We start from the raw sequence: 16468 nt of genomic DNA, 5'->3' as shown, positions 1-16468 counted from the left end.
CATGAATTTATTTTTCTATTTCTAAAACAACACCACTAGGTTCCTTTTCCATCTGTTATAGTGTTTCTGTATTCAGATAAGCCTCTTCATTCTACCTATATTTCCCCTGTCAGATGTAATATCTCTTCTAAGAGAAACCTCCGTCTTTTTTGGTGAGCATTGTAAGATTGAGCTTCTCTCCAATGAAGAGCAGACTGATGGCTGCAGTAAGTAAGAGGGTCTGGCTTGAAGGTGGTTCTTAGTCTTAGCAGCTTGTTGTACAGTAAAAACAAACGGCCAGACTTCATTTAAAAAGTAAAATTCAATAAAGGTAAGTAGAACTCAGTAATCTATGAAGCCAACTTTACCTTAGACTTTCCAAAGGATGTTATCAAAACTTAATTATCATTATAAATTAAGGTGATGTTGTACTACGGACAAGGGCCATAAATGCCTTTTCCCATTAGCGGTCACTATGATTCTATTTTCATAGAAAATTTCCATAATTTATAATTTTACTGTGGCATAGTTCTTGAGAATATTTCATCAATAGATGCACCACATTGTCATGGTCTTCTGAATGCTGCAGGAATTTATTAGTGTTCCCATTGTCCCATTTCTACACAGAATACTGCTGTGATAACTTAAAAAGCATACCAGCTTTTTATATCAGCACAGTTCCATTCACTTCACTGAAGTGGTACCAGTTTACAACAGCTGAGTTGTTATCATTTACATACCAGTGATGAGGAAAAGCCTTATGCAAGGGTGGAGCTCTGTTGGGCTTTGCAACTCCCCATGCATTATATAACAATTATCAGGTAAATGATACATGCTGTAATAGTTCTTAAATGAGTAGCAGTACATCTATGACCAAGGGTAAAGGCTGTGTAAATTAATTTTTGTTTTGGAGCAGACCATCCTAATATTAACTCCAAATTAGGCTAGGCTGGTTCTCCAGTCTAGAACACTCTGCTGATTTATTCCTGTACATTTGCCCTTGGCTACTGAGATTCAGAGAACATCTTCATTACAGGTGTAAGAATTTGCATAAATAAGCACCACGAGACCATTGCCGCATGAGTTTGTTTCAAGGTTGCTTTACTGTAGGCAGTGACAGTGACGTTATAATATATGTTCTCTGAGTTACTGCTCTAATTTTTATTTTATTTTTTAGTCATACATGATTATTCTGAGGATACTGTCTTGACAGCTTTTCTTATAGCTGGCCAAAACTTTACATCCAAAATTTCTTTGCCTCTTACTGGCTCAGTGATAGTGGCGAGAAGTCTGTTGGCTCTTGCAATCAGTGAGCAGCAGTTGGTCCTTCTGTCTCCCCCTGGGAAGAGAACCTCCTGTCTCATCCTGAAGACCTGTACCTGACTTCTGATGTTAGGCTGGTCAGAACCGCTTTCATCATTTCGTGACAAAATTTGGTTTCAACCCAAGTAGGCTAACTACAGATGTTTTATGTATCTTACTCCTTTTTATTACTTGGCATACTCATCTTGTTAATGTGTAGCATTACATACCCACTTTAGCTTTTATTTTCACCCTTCTTGAGGAGGCGTGTCTCTGTATCAACCATGATATCCTTGCTGCTTCTAGTGTGTGTAGCATCTGATTTCATGTCATGTAGTTCTTCTTTCACCACCTAGATGTGCCTCCTTTATGGCCTACGGTACAAATTGTATCTGTTGCTTCTCCCTGACCTTGATGGCAAACAGCAGCTCTAGGCTAAATGGACTTAATGAGTTTGTCAGCCTTGAACTGCTGCCTTTCAAGTCTCTCTACAATATGGCAGTTGAGGGAAACAGAAGGTATTGGGGGAGGCTTAGAAAAAAGAACAGTGATATTGTACAGGCTGTAGCAGGGAACCTTGGAGGTAGGTCAAAATAAGACAGAAAGGAGAAAGCGCTGTTAGATGAATGACTCTTTGATTTGTCAGCATCCCTTGCAGATCTAAATTAATTTATCATTAATAACTTCCATGATTAGCATTTAAATGATGCTCGCAAGTGAGATGTCCTGAAAATGAATATATTTTGGATTATGATGTTCTTGGAAAAAGAAGTCTTAAAATGCTTATTATTCACAGTTTGAGGGGGTTCAAGGAAATACAAAGATTGACCATTCAAGTGCAGAACAAAATAATTTTAATCCTGCTTCAAGGCCCTGTTTCAGTAAATTGCATAAGTGCCCGTGTTGGAGTCATACTGAAACAAGATTTAAATGTTGTTATTGTTTTACTGTTTCAGGGTATAAATGCAAATGCCAAATGAACTTTCACTGTGCATACCTGCATCTTGTCATGATATCTTAATACAGAATGATTTCTGCTCAGCTTTCCACTCTCAGCCTCCTGCTTATGTGTATTCTGGAAATGTTAAAGCGATCAATAATTTTCTGCCAACGTACGCTGCTTTTGTAGATAGTTTGCTCAGCTACGTAACACATTTATTAAATAATACCGTGATTATTTCATTTGCAAATTTTTATGCTGTTGTGTTAGCCATGTAAATTGTAGTTCAATGCATATGAATTCCTGAATAATTAGGTACTGTAGGAGCTGGATGAAAATGTGGGTGAGCAGTCGGTGTTGTTCCTTTAAATATACGCAGCTTGAAAAGCAGATGGAATTGTGTTCTCATGATGTTTAAGGACTTTTAGAGCACTGCATATCACCAGCATCTGGAGACCAATTACTGAAGAGGCTCTATAGGGGTCCTGCTTCAGGGTTTTTAGTTGGATGAATAATATATAAACTCTATAGTCTCCAACAGAGAGCAACTGGAGCAGTATCAGAAGGAAATAAGCCTTTTAGGAGTTGAACTGAAAATGGAATAATAGCACAGGATTTAAAATGAAGCATTTTTGCTTTTACATACAAAGCTGAACAATATACAGAGTATATTAGTTACATTAATTCTGATTTTTCTTTTTGCCTTTATCATTTCGGAATCTTGCTTTTCCTAATTTTGGCACACATCTATTTCAAAGTCTTAGCAAAACGCTATAAGACTTATTCAATTACTCCAAGAACTAGCATACTAAATTTCCTTTTAAGGAAGTGGTGGAAATGATCTTTAATATGTGCGTCAGTCATTTTATAACATAGGTTCAGCATTGTAGTACTCAAACCATAATTGGATTTTATCTCGCCTATCATTGTGTCTGGCTCTGGGTTTACTCACTGTGCTTTTTACAACTAGAAACAGATTGCAAAATGGCATATCCAGTACTATTCAAAACCCTCTTTCAACTCATCATATCCCTTCAAATTCCTAATCATTGTCCTTTGTTTCAGTTTACTTGAAAGAAAAACACATTTGAAAAGGAAATAAAAATATCTGAATGGAGATACTTGGATCTGAGAAGAAATTTATGTCTTTTGCTTAATTATAACAGAAATCCTTCTCTACTGGTTCATTGCAATACAGATGCAAGTGGAAATTCACTGAGTGGGCACTTTAGAGCTGAAGAATACATTAGCTGAAGAACACTATTGAGACCTATGCAGAATAAAACAAACGAGAGTGTAGCTTTTATTAAAAAACAAAACAAAACAAAACAAAAACACCACACAAAAAAAACCACCCAAAGAACCACCCACCAGCATTGTCATTGGTGCTATGCTTGCATTGGTGCTATGCTTGTTCTAGTTTACAACTTCCTGCCAGATATTTTGGGTAAAACTGGAAGCTCAGTCCCTTGAATTTTTAATTGTGGTAGTAATCTCCGTGAGGCAAGTATTCCTACCAACTTCAGCTATCTATTCAGCTGAATATGCAGCTTGAAGCATTTGCAGGTTTGATTACGACACCAAAATCTCCTAAATGAAATCGAAATTGAAGGGAAAAAGGTAGCAGCAGAATGATGTTCCTGGGAGAAAAGGATCAGAACGTATGTGGAAGCTATATGTTGTAATAACATTGATCGATCTGATATTCAGAGCTTCAGAAAAACAAATGCAGCTTACCCTCCAAGAGAACAGAAAGTGCTATATTATTAATTAAATAATTATTGGCATGCAGTGGGATGCTAGAGCCACAACAACAATCAGGGTGTAGTTGTGCCAGATTATATGTCAAACTATATTGAAAGTATGTAAATTAACCTGCTTTTTTCTATGAGAAACTACCCATGTAATAAAGGGAAAGAAAAGTAGCTACCCAGACTAAGTATCAGGCTAAACTGAATCTGGCTAATATAGCAGAGCTCAAGTTGCACTTTAACAGAGATTAAAACAGTCCCTTGTCTTTGACTGTTCCAAACCCTGTATCCTTATCTGAATTGTCTCAAGTTGTTCATGTGCATCATTGCTGTCTAGGGCTGGTAGTCTATTTCTGATGATGTTTGAAAAAGTCATTCATCATGTCTCCTCCATTTCCTGTTTTTTCTTTCCAGCCTGTGTTTTCATTCATGAATATTGTATCTAGTGTGAGTTAGCGGTACCTAATCATCCTTCGTCTGGTCATAGTCGGTGCACTGTGCCATTGCTTCTTTGTGAAAACAGTATCAAGAAGGTTAAAAGTGGCTAATGCTAGACTTCATGCCTCCAAGTTTACTGTGGGAGTTTAAAAGGCAAGGGAAAGGTTTGGTTGGTCACAGCAATAGAAATGAAAAAGGATTCAGAGTGAGTAGAGATAGTCAAAGTAGTGAGGGAAATAAATTATGGTAAGTGTTGGAGCAAGGTACTGAAAACGGGTGAAAAGAGAGAGAAGGCTTCAGGTGTCACCTCAAACAAGAAATTATTTTTTTTTTAAATTCATGGTCCCATTACAAATATAGCCTAAGGAGCACAGGTCAGTCTCCAGGGTTTTTTTTTTCTGCCTGTTCTTCAGCTCTTAGTCCTGAGTGTTCAATACTGATTGATACCTGAGCTACGGAAACCATTATGAACTGGCCAGGATGTCTACGATGATTCAGGAAAAATGAAAGGACCAACAAAGTCATTGCAAAGTCAATTATGATAGCCCTCGTTATCAGGAAAAAAGAAAACAATGTGACAAGGGAATTTGGGGTGTGCACATGTTGTGTTGTTGTTGGATTGTAGGGGTTTTTTTAACTAAGAAAACTGAAGACTTCAAACAATCAAAACTTGATTTATGTGGAAATAGAATCTCTTGGTAACTTCTAATACTTTCCTAGAACATGCAGGTGAACTGAATCTAAATCCCTGAGAGCACAGAAGTACGTGGTTCAGGTATACACTGTCTCCATAACATGACTTTTGAGCCTGCAATTTTGAGTGATGCTGCTACAAAGCAATAAAGCAGCTTAGAAGCATTTCTGCTTCTAGTGATGCTATAAAAGAATATAGAAGCAATGCAAATGGTCCCTGTAAGTCGATCACTATCAATTTCTGTGCAGAGCGCTGGCTTAAGTCAGGCCAGGAGGAGGGGAGCTGCTTGTTTCTGGCCATCTGCACACAGGGACTTACCATTCCCTCTCGGGAAGGATTGTAGCTAAGACATTTCCTTTCCTTATCAGTTGGTTGGTCTCAGAGGTTGCAGCTGAATATGCCACCTTTCTTTTGAGCATCTTCATGGCAGGATGAAAGCTCTGTGGGCTCAGCATAGTAAGTCCATAAAATGAGAAGTCTGTAAAAATAGTCGGTAATAAGGCATGCTTCATCCCTCCGGGCACAAAGGCACAGCTCATCCTATCACAGTCACAGCTCTTCTAAGCTGCTGTAATGAATCCTTCCTCTCTTTGGTATAATATAGTTATGTCTCTTGCAATAAGGACATGCTGGACTGGATTCAGCTACATGTGGGAATGGAAACGCACGCACCAAAATAAAAGTACAAAGAAAAAAGATATAGCACATTCATTTTGAATGCCTTTGTTTCTACTTATGGTGGTGTCCTGGTTTCGGCTGGGATAGGGTTAAATTTCTTCCTAGTGCTGTGTTTTGGATTTAGCATGAGGAGAATGTTGATAACACACTGATGTTTTCAGTTGTTGCTAAGTGCCCTCCTAGTCCAAGGACAGCTCCCGTGCCTACTGACTGAGCTAGGTGCACAAGGTGGGAGGGAACATAATCAGGACAGCCAGCCCAGCTGGCTAATGGGGTATTCCATACCATGTGACGTCATGCTCAGTATATGAGGGGTAGGCGTGATCCAGGAAGTGCCGATCGCTACTTGGTTATCAGTCAGCGCGGGTGGTGAGCAATTGCATTGTGCATCACTCATTTTGTATATTCTATCATTATCATTATTATTTTCCCTTTTCTGTTCTATTAAACTGTCTTTATCTCAACCCACGAGTTTTTCTCACTCTTGCCCTTCCGATTCTCTCCCCGTCCCACTGGGGGGGCGGGGGGAGTGAGTGAGAGGCTGCGTGGTATTTGGCTGCCTGCCGGGTTAAACCACGACAGGTGGACTTTTACTACACCATTACAATTCCTGGGGATTGGAGACAAAATAATACCTGGTTTAGCATGTCATCGTAGTAGCTGTTTCTGCTCCATGCCCTTCTATCCATGAGAACTAGCTTACACTAACTTTACACAGCAGCTGAATATAAAAGATGTAAGCTTTGCCTATGCCCAATTTTAAATCTGCTTTTATCCATCTAAGCAAATTCATGCACTCATTTTAGTATCAGATATACTTGGGAATCTAATTATCAATTAAACATAAATCTTATCCTAATCTGTCTAATATAATTCTTTTGTTGTCTCAGTTTCTGCATAAATGAAATGCATTTTGCAGAAAATCACAGCTATAGACTTTCTTTTGTGTAAAGTTGTATTTGACTCAACTAATAAAACTGTTTGTTAATTTACAAAAGCAGAATCTTTTCTAACAGTGGTTGAAAAAGAACAAATGTAATTTGATTTCAGTTCTGGACTTTATAGCATTGAAAATGAGAAAAAGGACTTCTTCATTTGCAAATTGAACAACTTCTGTATTGGACCCATTTGGAGAAAGCAGGTATCGATACCAGAAGAATTCATCTTCACGAATTTTTTTTTGTTTTTGAGGAAAACATACTTCAGTGTGTTCCAGTAAGTTGAGAGATGCTTGCTTCATGTTCTGGGTCTCAGCCTCTGGAGAGCTTGCTTTCTCAATAGCCTGTAGTGACAAACGGGGCTGTCAAGACTCTGATTTTCATCTCCTTACAACTTCAGCGCTGGACACTTCCTTTGAAAGTTTCATGAGATATTAAAAACTTGTTTCCTCTGGTATTTCTCATCTAATTCAACACATCTGTACACATTTCAAACAGATCACTTTTTCAAATCTTTCTCTGAACTGGTTGGGTCTTTTAGGAAGTACTTTTGAGCAATGTCTAATAATAAAAGTTTAAAACCCAAAGGCAATCTGTAACTACTAATTGCAATAGACGGCTTTTTTCTTTTCTTTTTTCCAAAAGAACTGCATACATTACTTCTTCTTTCTGTTATGCATGCTGGAAGAATTTTTGAGTAAAAATAATTGTGTTTGCATGTATGTATGTATATGTATTATATATATACACAATTATATTTTTTTTTTCCATCTTTTTATAATGGGTGCAAGGTAGAATTAAGAATCATCTTCACTTTTCATAGCATCATCTGCTATGCTGTAGTCTAACTGAAGGTTTGCTTGAAAAATATGTTCAGCAACTTGTTAATGAAAAATTGCAGCATATTTTGGAATAGAATTAGTTTTACATTTTTAAGATTTGTTTACCATTTTAAAGCTGCTTTAGCATCTTAAAGAAGAAACAAGTGTTTCAGCTGCCATATATAGCATATCTATGATTGTACTCCATACGCTTGTAATGTTTACAAGATGTAGTATCTTATTTAAATATCTATTAAATAACCTCATTCCTTTTGTTTTTTTTTTTCCTGCTGATTGTTCTGCCACGAGATGTTTAGGCAAAACCCGTCATCTTTCCAGCAAACTAGCTCCCTTATCTGATTCATCCCTTGCTATCTGAACCTGGCATTGTGACTGCCCAGCCATTTCCCAGGAGGTGAATTGTGAGGTTCCAAGCAATTGCACAGTTCTTTCCGTATTTTTGGCATTGTATTAAAGCAGACTGGTCACAAAGAAAAAAATTCTCTTTGACCAGAGATATCCTGCAGGCTACTTTGATAAAGAAATTACCTTTTTTTACAGTTTACCACAGTGTGGCAGTAGTTCTTTTTGACTCCGGTGAGCTGATCTTGGCTTTTGTTGCAAGGCTTAGGCGTTCACTACTCAGCATCCATCTGATACATTTCAACAAATTCCAACTCTTGTCCTACTGATAGTGGGCAGGTTCCAGGAGCATTAACTGCAGTATAGTTGAAATATAATATGATCTTTTAGCATCCAGAGTATTTTCCTTCTTCACCTTTTCATTGATATTCAATGCAGAATTTCCTTACTTTATTAAATGGGTAATCGAGGCTGGGATATCTCTGGCAGGATTTTCCTGGGGCACACACCCCTGCATTTCTACTGGAAATCACTACTTTCAGGTTTGAGCTGCCCCCCTCTGTACTCCTCCTTCAGACTCTTTGCTGTTGTTTCCTCCATTTCATCTTTCTTCTTTCTTGGTGATGGTGGCCATGGTCATGCTATATCTCACTGTACCAGTTGATTCAAAAGGGCATCACAGACTTGCAGCTTTCATTTTTTATTTACTTGTTATTCTAGCCTTACACAGGTATGAATTCTAGATGCAGTATTACTGTGTTAAGGGATGCCTTTGTGACTAAGCTCTGTGTAGTCCAACATCACAGTCTGGTCTAAGTCTATAGACAAGAAAGAAAACTTAGTATACAAGGTAGCTGGGTGTGTATGCACTGTGATTACAACTATAATCAATAGGTTAAATCACTGGCGTATTAAGAAGGTTGTGCCATCTTCCTTTCAATAACCTGATTCAGTAGAAGTGTACTTATTAATAGAACTTTTAAAAGTGCGGCGCCTCTAAGCTTGTGAGAGGCAATAGCACCTGATAATGTGTTCTCCGAGAAAGGTCAGTCTGGAGAGAGCAGCCTGCTGCTTGCTTCCTGCAGGTACCTGAACACGTGACTGCGCTCTGATTTTGTTGCATGGAGCATATGCAAGAGATACCTTTGATGCTGGATGTTAATAGGAGTTTTCTTTTACAGTCAGAGCAACTAGAGGAATGCCAAGCAGTCTCTTATGTACTTCTAAATAAATAGTTGAGTGTGTAGTGAACTGGATCTTTAGAACAAATGCTGAGCGTTAAACAAAAATAATGTATTTCCTTTTGAGTGAAATTTCAGACTCCTGTGTGAATCTTGCCTCTCTACAAGGTCATCCTTACGGAAATTCCTGGTCTGTTGATGGAAAGTGAGAGTATCTGAGGTAGATTTGTTCACTGACTTTAAAATACAGAAGCTGAAATTATGGTTTTTTAATTCCAGCTCTGGTGACTAGACGCAATGCACAACAGTATATGCTGATGGAAGCAACTAGACTGTTTTGTCAGCAGCCATGCAGAGCATAATACTGTTTTGTCTTCAGAATAGCCAGGGAGTATGATATCTGCAAGATGAAAAGGTGGTGTGTTTTGTTTTGATTTTAATTTGGAGAGCTGGTATGTGCACTGGGCCCGATGAATGAGTATGTGCCGGTATTACTCGTTAAGAGAGGAAAATTTATCAAAAGGAGGCAGGGTTTTTTATAGAAAATGCCTTAAGCATCTGAATCCTGGGAGTTCATAGAAGTTGATGTGCAAAATTCATTACCAGAAAAACTAACTGGAGATCAGCTGGAGGTTTATGATACTTTCTCAAGCTATGTAGTAGCTCAGCCACTGGAGGATGAAAGGCCGAGACAATTGCTGATGTCTGGGTGGTGTGAATGATGTCGCACCTCAAGTTGTATCAGCAGTGATCAAGGGAAATAATTTCAACTACATCGATTGTATAAGATTTGCTGACAATTCCAGAAATCTAAGGTTTCTTAAAGGGAAAGTAACGGTAAATTAGCTCAGTAAATTACTACAAAGCTTTGAAAAGTTTCATAACTCTTTCTCAATGAGGAGGGAGAGGAGGAGGGAATGAGAATTGTTATCTGAGAAACCGGAACTGTGCAATAGTCAAAGATCTGATGAATCCTCTTTGTGATCTCTCATGTTGGTGACTTCTTCAAAGACGGACAGTGTGCTTATTTCTTAGCTATTAAAAATGAACCAGCTGCAGAAAATAGATAGCAATTTAAAAACGCCCTCTGATGTTTTGCTGACTAAAAGATGGAGCTATGCTGATTGAAATTAATTCCATGCGCAGTGCCTGGAGTTTTAGGGCATGTGTAAAATTCTGATGTAGTCCTTCATCTCACATACTATTTACCGTAAGGACCGTGTTTCCTCAATTTCTTGAGTTATAACATTATAGTTTAGGGATTTTAAGACTTCTTTTTTCCTTCTCAGTGTAGTTTAACTTGCTGATATCAACTTAGAGGTATAGCTAAAAGCAGATAATATTGTCTGAAAGGTTGACTCTGAAATAGTGGCCAAAAATGCAAATTAGGAAAGGAGTTGAGTAAAGAAAACAGAAACATCGTTATGCCATTAATGTATCCTTGATCCATCCACAAGTTGAATCGTGTGTGCATTGCTGTCATCTCAAAAATGGCACGGCAGAATGGGGATATATTTGTAGAAGAGTAACATGAATGCTTAAAGATATGAAATTGCTTTGCTACAAGTGTTATGGACGCTAAATGATTATATCAATTTGCAAGACTGGAAAAATTTAAGGCAAGTTCATTGAGGGTTCATAAATATATAGGCAAGCCCTTTACCTCAGGACTCTCTGAGGTTCACACTTGTAGAAACAAAGAGGTGCAGGAAGATATAATGGTAAATTCATCTGTTCTCATATGCTTTCAAAATTACCTGCTATCAATCACTCAGAAGATGCTGGACTACCTGAACCCACAAAGGACTTCTACTCCAAACTGATTCAAGATGAAAATGAAGCTGAGAAATTACATACATTAAAAATTCCTTTTACAATAAAATAAAATAAAATTAGAATAATATATAATCAAATACGGGTTTAAAAACAACTTTCACACAGGTATGTTAAGCTGGCCATGTAACCCTGCCTTAGAGCACTTATATACCCTCTCTGAAGTGAACAAAATTTTCCCTGGTTTATGACTCTAGGGTTACTCTACTCTTTATTTTTCCAAGGAAAATAATTTCTAAAAATATGGTCTGAGCAGACAAAATATAGATCAGTGAGTAAATATTTAATGGGAGAGGAATATTTATGGGAATAGAGATGCTGTTGTTTTAAGAAAGTGAAAGGGATTGAGGTTAATGGAAACTCATTTTTTGGTTTTCCTACTGTTATCGAGGTATCACGATGAAGATTTACTGTTAAATGACCATCATATTAATTCTTCATGAGAACTCTTAAATTTAATGATTCAGGGCTGAATTGTGCTGCTCACAAATAGATATCTGGAGACTTGTCTCAATTGCAGGTATACTCCAAGTTATTCAAGGTCCAGTCTTAAGACTCTTTTTTCTTGGTAAAAACAGATTAATTAAATAATGCAAAATAGAATTTTAGACTATCCAAGTAATCAAAAATTAACCTGTTCTATAAAAGGTAAAAAGAAGTTCATATGTAGTGTGTTTTCTCTGTCTTTCATTGCTGCCTTCTCCCTTTCTTTGTTATGGTAGTACATTCATACCCCCCCTTTCTAAGCGGCCTCTAAACCACTCACTCGTGACATTTGTCACAACAGGAATCGTAGACAAGATAGTCTTCAAAAGTCTGGTCCCTTTCCAGTTCCATGAAATGTGGGACATTATTTCACTTCTGTGAAATAAAAGTATTGGCTTTTTTTGGTCATTTTTCCTTTTGGTCTGTGATCTACTGCAAAGGAATAATACTTCAAGAAAACAGTACAGCTGGAGGTGTAGGCTTAACAAATTCAAAGAACACAAACCAAAATTATCGGCCAGGGAGTGGAGTTAGACTGGACATGGAGGAAGCTGAGCTCATGGCATATTGAAAGTCCATAAAGGAGTAGTAATAGAAAAATTAGAAAGAAACATTAGATAAAACTTCATAATCACTTTCTAGTTATTGAAATACAACTTATTGCATCGGTATTTTTTCTAGTTTTATTCTCCGTATATGATATTAATGTGTACATCTGATACTAGTTGTGAAAACTGTCAAGAATTTGAAACTTTAAATTAAAAAAATCCACATAATTTCCACAATGTCAAGGTTAAATGTTGAGACCAATTGTCATTTATTTATTGCTACTTTTTAGTTCATACCGTAGTTGTATACAGAACATGTTAATCATTATAAAAACAGAAAGACTGTTCTTGCCTCAGGAATTTTCTCTTTGTCTTTCAGATCATATTTTTGACTGGCATTTACAGATTCTACGGCAAAGCTGTTAATTTAATTTTGACATTTGTTAGCCAAAGGAGGGAAAATAATTTCTGTTTGAAAACAATATAGAAAGTCTTCATAATTTTGTATTGAAATGTTTCCCCTTTGGAAAATAAGGTTTTCTGAAAGTCAGTCATTTCTTCTGTGAAGAATCATCGCTTTCATTGAAACACTTCAACAGTGTAATAATAGGAAATAAAAAAAAAAGAGATGCAAAGCGATTTCAAAACCATTTTCACTTTACCTTGCATCATAGCTTACTCTTGGAAATGAAAACAATTCTGACCCATTCTCAGATTTTAGGATTGCATATATTTTAACTTTTTAGCTTTACTAAATACTTTTGAAGCTGTTCAAAGAAGTCAGTCTGTAATTATCCCTACATCTCCTTTCTTTTTTTCTTTTTTTTTTTGTTTGTTTTGCTTAGCTTTGCTAAACAGGCAAATATAAATAAGAAACAGTAATAAACTATGAAGTATCTGAACACAAACTTGTACACAGCATAATACCTTGAAAGCTTTGTAACAAAGACATATCAAAGAGTAACCCCATTGTTCTATTTTAAGACTTGGGAAAACTGTTTTTTGAACAATATATTAATGGAAACAGGATTTTCAACTATTTATTAAAGTCTGATGAAAGTTTAAATAAAGTCTAATTAAAGTTTAATGAACGTAGAAAATTTAATAAGTGTTGTGCTGTGTATGTGGGCTGTGACAGTGCATGCTATTGTGAATTAGTTGACAGAACATGGGCTTTTAAAGTTTGCACCTACAGCTTCCATAAAACTTTCTTTTGATTTTGCCAGTTTTGCATATCTTTAGAAAGCATGAGCAATTTGAAAGGAGAGCATTGTAATCTAGTGCCCAGGCTGAAAAAACTGTTCTCCCTTTAGTTGCAGTTCCTTATTTCCTTTGTACTTTCAATATGATATTTGTAGCACCTTGGATCTGCAAATGCATTTCTGCTGCAGCTGTTGCTCCTTGTTAATGGTTAATTTTAAACCTGTAGCAGATATAAAAATGTTGAACTATTAACACCAGAAAAACCAATGCTTTATGAAGAATACTGTAGGTTGCCTTAAGAGTGCCTCCTAAAAGGCTGTAAAAGCATCAAGATGAGGAAGGTAACTATGGGCTCTGTTAAAGCTGGCCTACATGGTATCAAACCCCAACAGCTCTGTAGCTCCCACGGTACCAAATCTTTCTATGGCGGCATGACAAGTATATGGGCCATATATCATCTGAAAACTCTAGAAAGTCTCTTTCTTTTATTGCTTTCCAAAATGCAATTTTTACAGCTTCCTCATCACTTGCTTGTACAAACAGGATGAAGCCTGGATTTTATCCAGAAAATTGAGTTTGTAAGAGTCTCAGGTAGTCATGTACAAACTGACCTGTCTTTTTCAATTTAAACTGCCTGTTAAGATTTGAACAGCCTTTGTGATATAGAAATGTTATGTTTGAACAACTTTGAGAAGTTGGTCATTCTTATAACTGTGGGTTAACCTGGTAGAAGTAGTTACTAGAGCAGGTTCCAGGATCCATTTTATAAGATTTGTATGTATACATCTATATAGACAATATTTTGTGTATTTCCAGAGCATTTCCTGTTCTGGAACTTTTTGTCTCTTATCTTTGGAAAACGGACCAAATAAATTTGGAAAACTGTAGCAATCATAAGCAATTGTATTCTGTATGGGTTAGTATTGGGGTTTTTTTTCCGAAGTTCAAATAGATGTCAATAAAGAAAATGATAAAATTCCTTGTAACAAAATTACTTCCTCATAAAACCATAGTAAGTAGATCCAAAAAAAATTAGAGAAAAAATGGAATAGGTATTTTATTATATTTACACATTTTGTGGGTATTAGATACAATCCAAAATGTATAACATTTAACAAAACTCATTGACGCCTAAAATACATAGCTATGAAATGTGTCTGTTTTTTCAAATGTACTCAATACGGGGATAAAAATGAAGTTTCAGAAATTTTTGAACATCTTTTTATCTTCAATGACGTTTGTCTTCCCATTAATTACTCTTTTTCCATTTGTGCTAGCCCAGAGCAAACACCCTTTTTAGGCCTTTGAAGGACCGAAGAGCTCTAAATTTAGAATTTGGAAAAAAAAAAAAATCTTTTAGCACAAACATACCTTTGGCGTGTTTAACACATCCGTAACAGCTGTTATAATTTGCCGTAATTTTTTATGCAACATCATAAAGAAAAGGCCATAACTCCCATCTCTAAATGCAACTGGCATATTTCTTCCTGCTTCTCCTGCTGTGGACTGCCAATTATCAAGAGTGAGTAATGAAAGAGTGAAGCCTTTGGAGCAGCCAATTCTCAGAACCATTAGTTTTCTTTTATACTCCAGCCTAATTCCAGGAATGTGCTAGATGAGAAATAAGATGTATCATGTCATTTCAGGATAATACCCTGTAATTTTGGGGTAATAAAGAATTCATTTCTGGAGAGAGAAGTGATCTGATATGGAAAAGTTCAATTTCTTTCTCTCCAGAGAGCTTTATCTCTTCAGATGTGACCTTGTATAATTAAATATATTTCAAATATCAAGAGAAATAGCAGCAGAGCAGACAATAGAATTCTCTATTTTATGTAGAAATGAAATGAAATTATATGAAGCAGTCAGTGTAATATAAGATGAAGTAGATTGCTACTGTTCTTTGTTTCCAGTGGAATTCCTGCTGTTTGATTTTATTCGTTACAGTTTCATAAGGAGGCAATTGTATTGTATCTGTGTGACTAGAGTTTTAGATTCACACTTAATTGCATTAATGCAGAAAGTACTGGCAAGAATCAGTAGTTAATTGCTGTTATTACTTGAATATAAAAGAGAAGAGGGATGGTGTCCACTATACAAGAAGTTACAAATTTCACACATGAAATACCAGGTGCTTGGTAGCTACAGTTCTGATTCTTAAAGGAAGATGTGTTTAATAAAAGAGGATCTAAATCCCCTTTTATTCCAACAATAGATTAAAAATATTTCAAAACAAATAAAATAATTTCTTTCTCAAACCACCGATTTTTCCTAAAAACAAACCACCTCACTAATCTAAGTCAGATGGTTTTGACTGTTTTAAGATGACAGGCTTAGACACAAAAGTTCCTTTATTTTCTGTAATTAGAATCCTATTGCATTAACATACCTGATAATACGATTGTCTCAACATGGCTTTAAATCTGGCTTCATAAGTGTCCTTATTACAGTCCTTATACTGAAGGAAAGTGACAAAAGACATGTTAACTACTAGAAAGGAGTGAGAATGGCCGAAAATACTTTTCCTGAAAGCAGCATGCATCCTCAGTTGCATTTTCACATTTCACATTCAGTCTTTTTGAGCTGTTACTTAACTATATTGGTTAATGGTGCTCAGTTAATCATCTTTATTATGTTATTCATTGGGTTACTTTTGGAGTAGAGGCGTAAGGTTCCTTCCCAGGCTTGAGCTGGCATCTAAATCAGGTGAGCTGTGGAGTGCACTAAGGGGGAAAGAATGAGCATGTGTTGCCCTGTGTCCCCTCCCTGTGCCGCCCCTGCTCACAGTGTGGCTGGACTGGTGATGGCAGGCTTCTCCTCAGGCCACCTAGGCGTGCTTGTCCTGAATTAGCAGGTATTTTGCAGGTGGCAATGTGGATGCACAGATTCCGGGTACAGAAAACGCTGCACTTTAGCCTGCGCGCTGACATGCACTCCGGAAGGCATGGCAAACATAATTTTTGTAAATGTTTTCTTTAGCTCTGACTTCACAGCTTTGGCACCAAGTGATATGGTAATGTCAGATGCTATCTAGAAAATATATAACAGCTGAAACTCCTTGCAATGGATTGTCCCTAGACCTTTTCTTTATGAATGGTGTCATTTTTAAAGCAATAACGTAACTTAATGTAACATGGTAAATTTTATTCTATAAATGGAACCTGCTAGAAAATTAGATTTAGATTTCCATTCACTTGGGGTACTTGTGGTTAATGGCATTTCAATACTCGCTGAAAAGGCAGATTTAGGAACTTGTGGTCTGGGATAGATTAATAATCAGCAAGGTGACTCTTAGTATTGAGACAGACTTTTT

The 16468-nt window shown here is 36.7% G+C and overlaps 1 protein-coding gene across 1 annotated transcript in view; it reads left to right on the top strand.

Annotated features, from left to right (window-relative positions):
* GALNTL6 (polypeptide N-acetylgalactosaminyltransferase like 6) overlaps positions 1 to 16468 on the top strand; it is a 496893-nt gene that overhangs the window by 302909 nt on the left and 177516 nt on the right. The window lies entirely within an intron of this gene.

The sequence above is a fragment of the Calonectris borealis genome, chromosome 4, assembly GCF_964195595.1.
Source record: "Calonectris borealis chromosome 4, bCalBor7.hap1.2, whole genome shotgun sequence".
In the NCBI taxonomy this organism is placed as follows: domain Eukaryota; kingdom Metazoa; phylum Chordata; class Aves; order Procellariiformes; family Procellariidae; genus Calonectris; species Calonectris borealis.
This window is presented reverse-complemented; position numbering and strand designations above follow the sequence as displayed.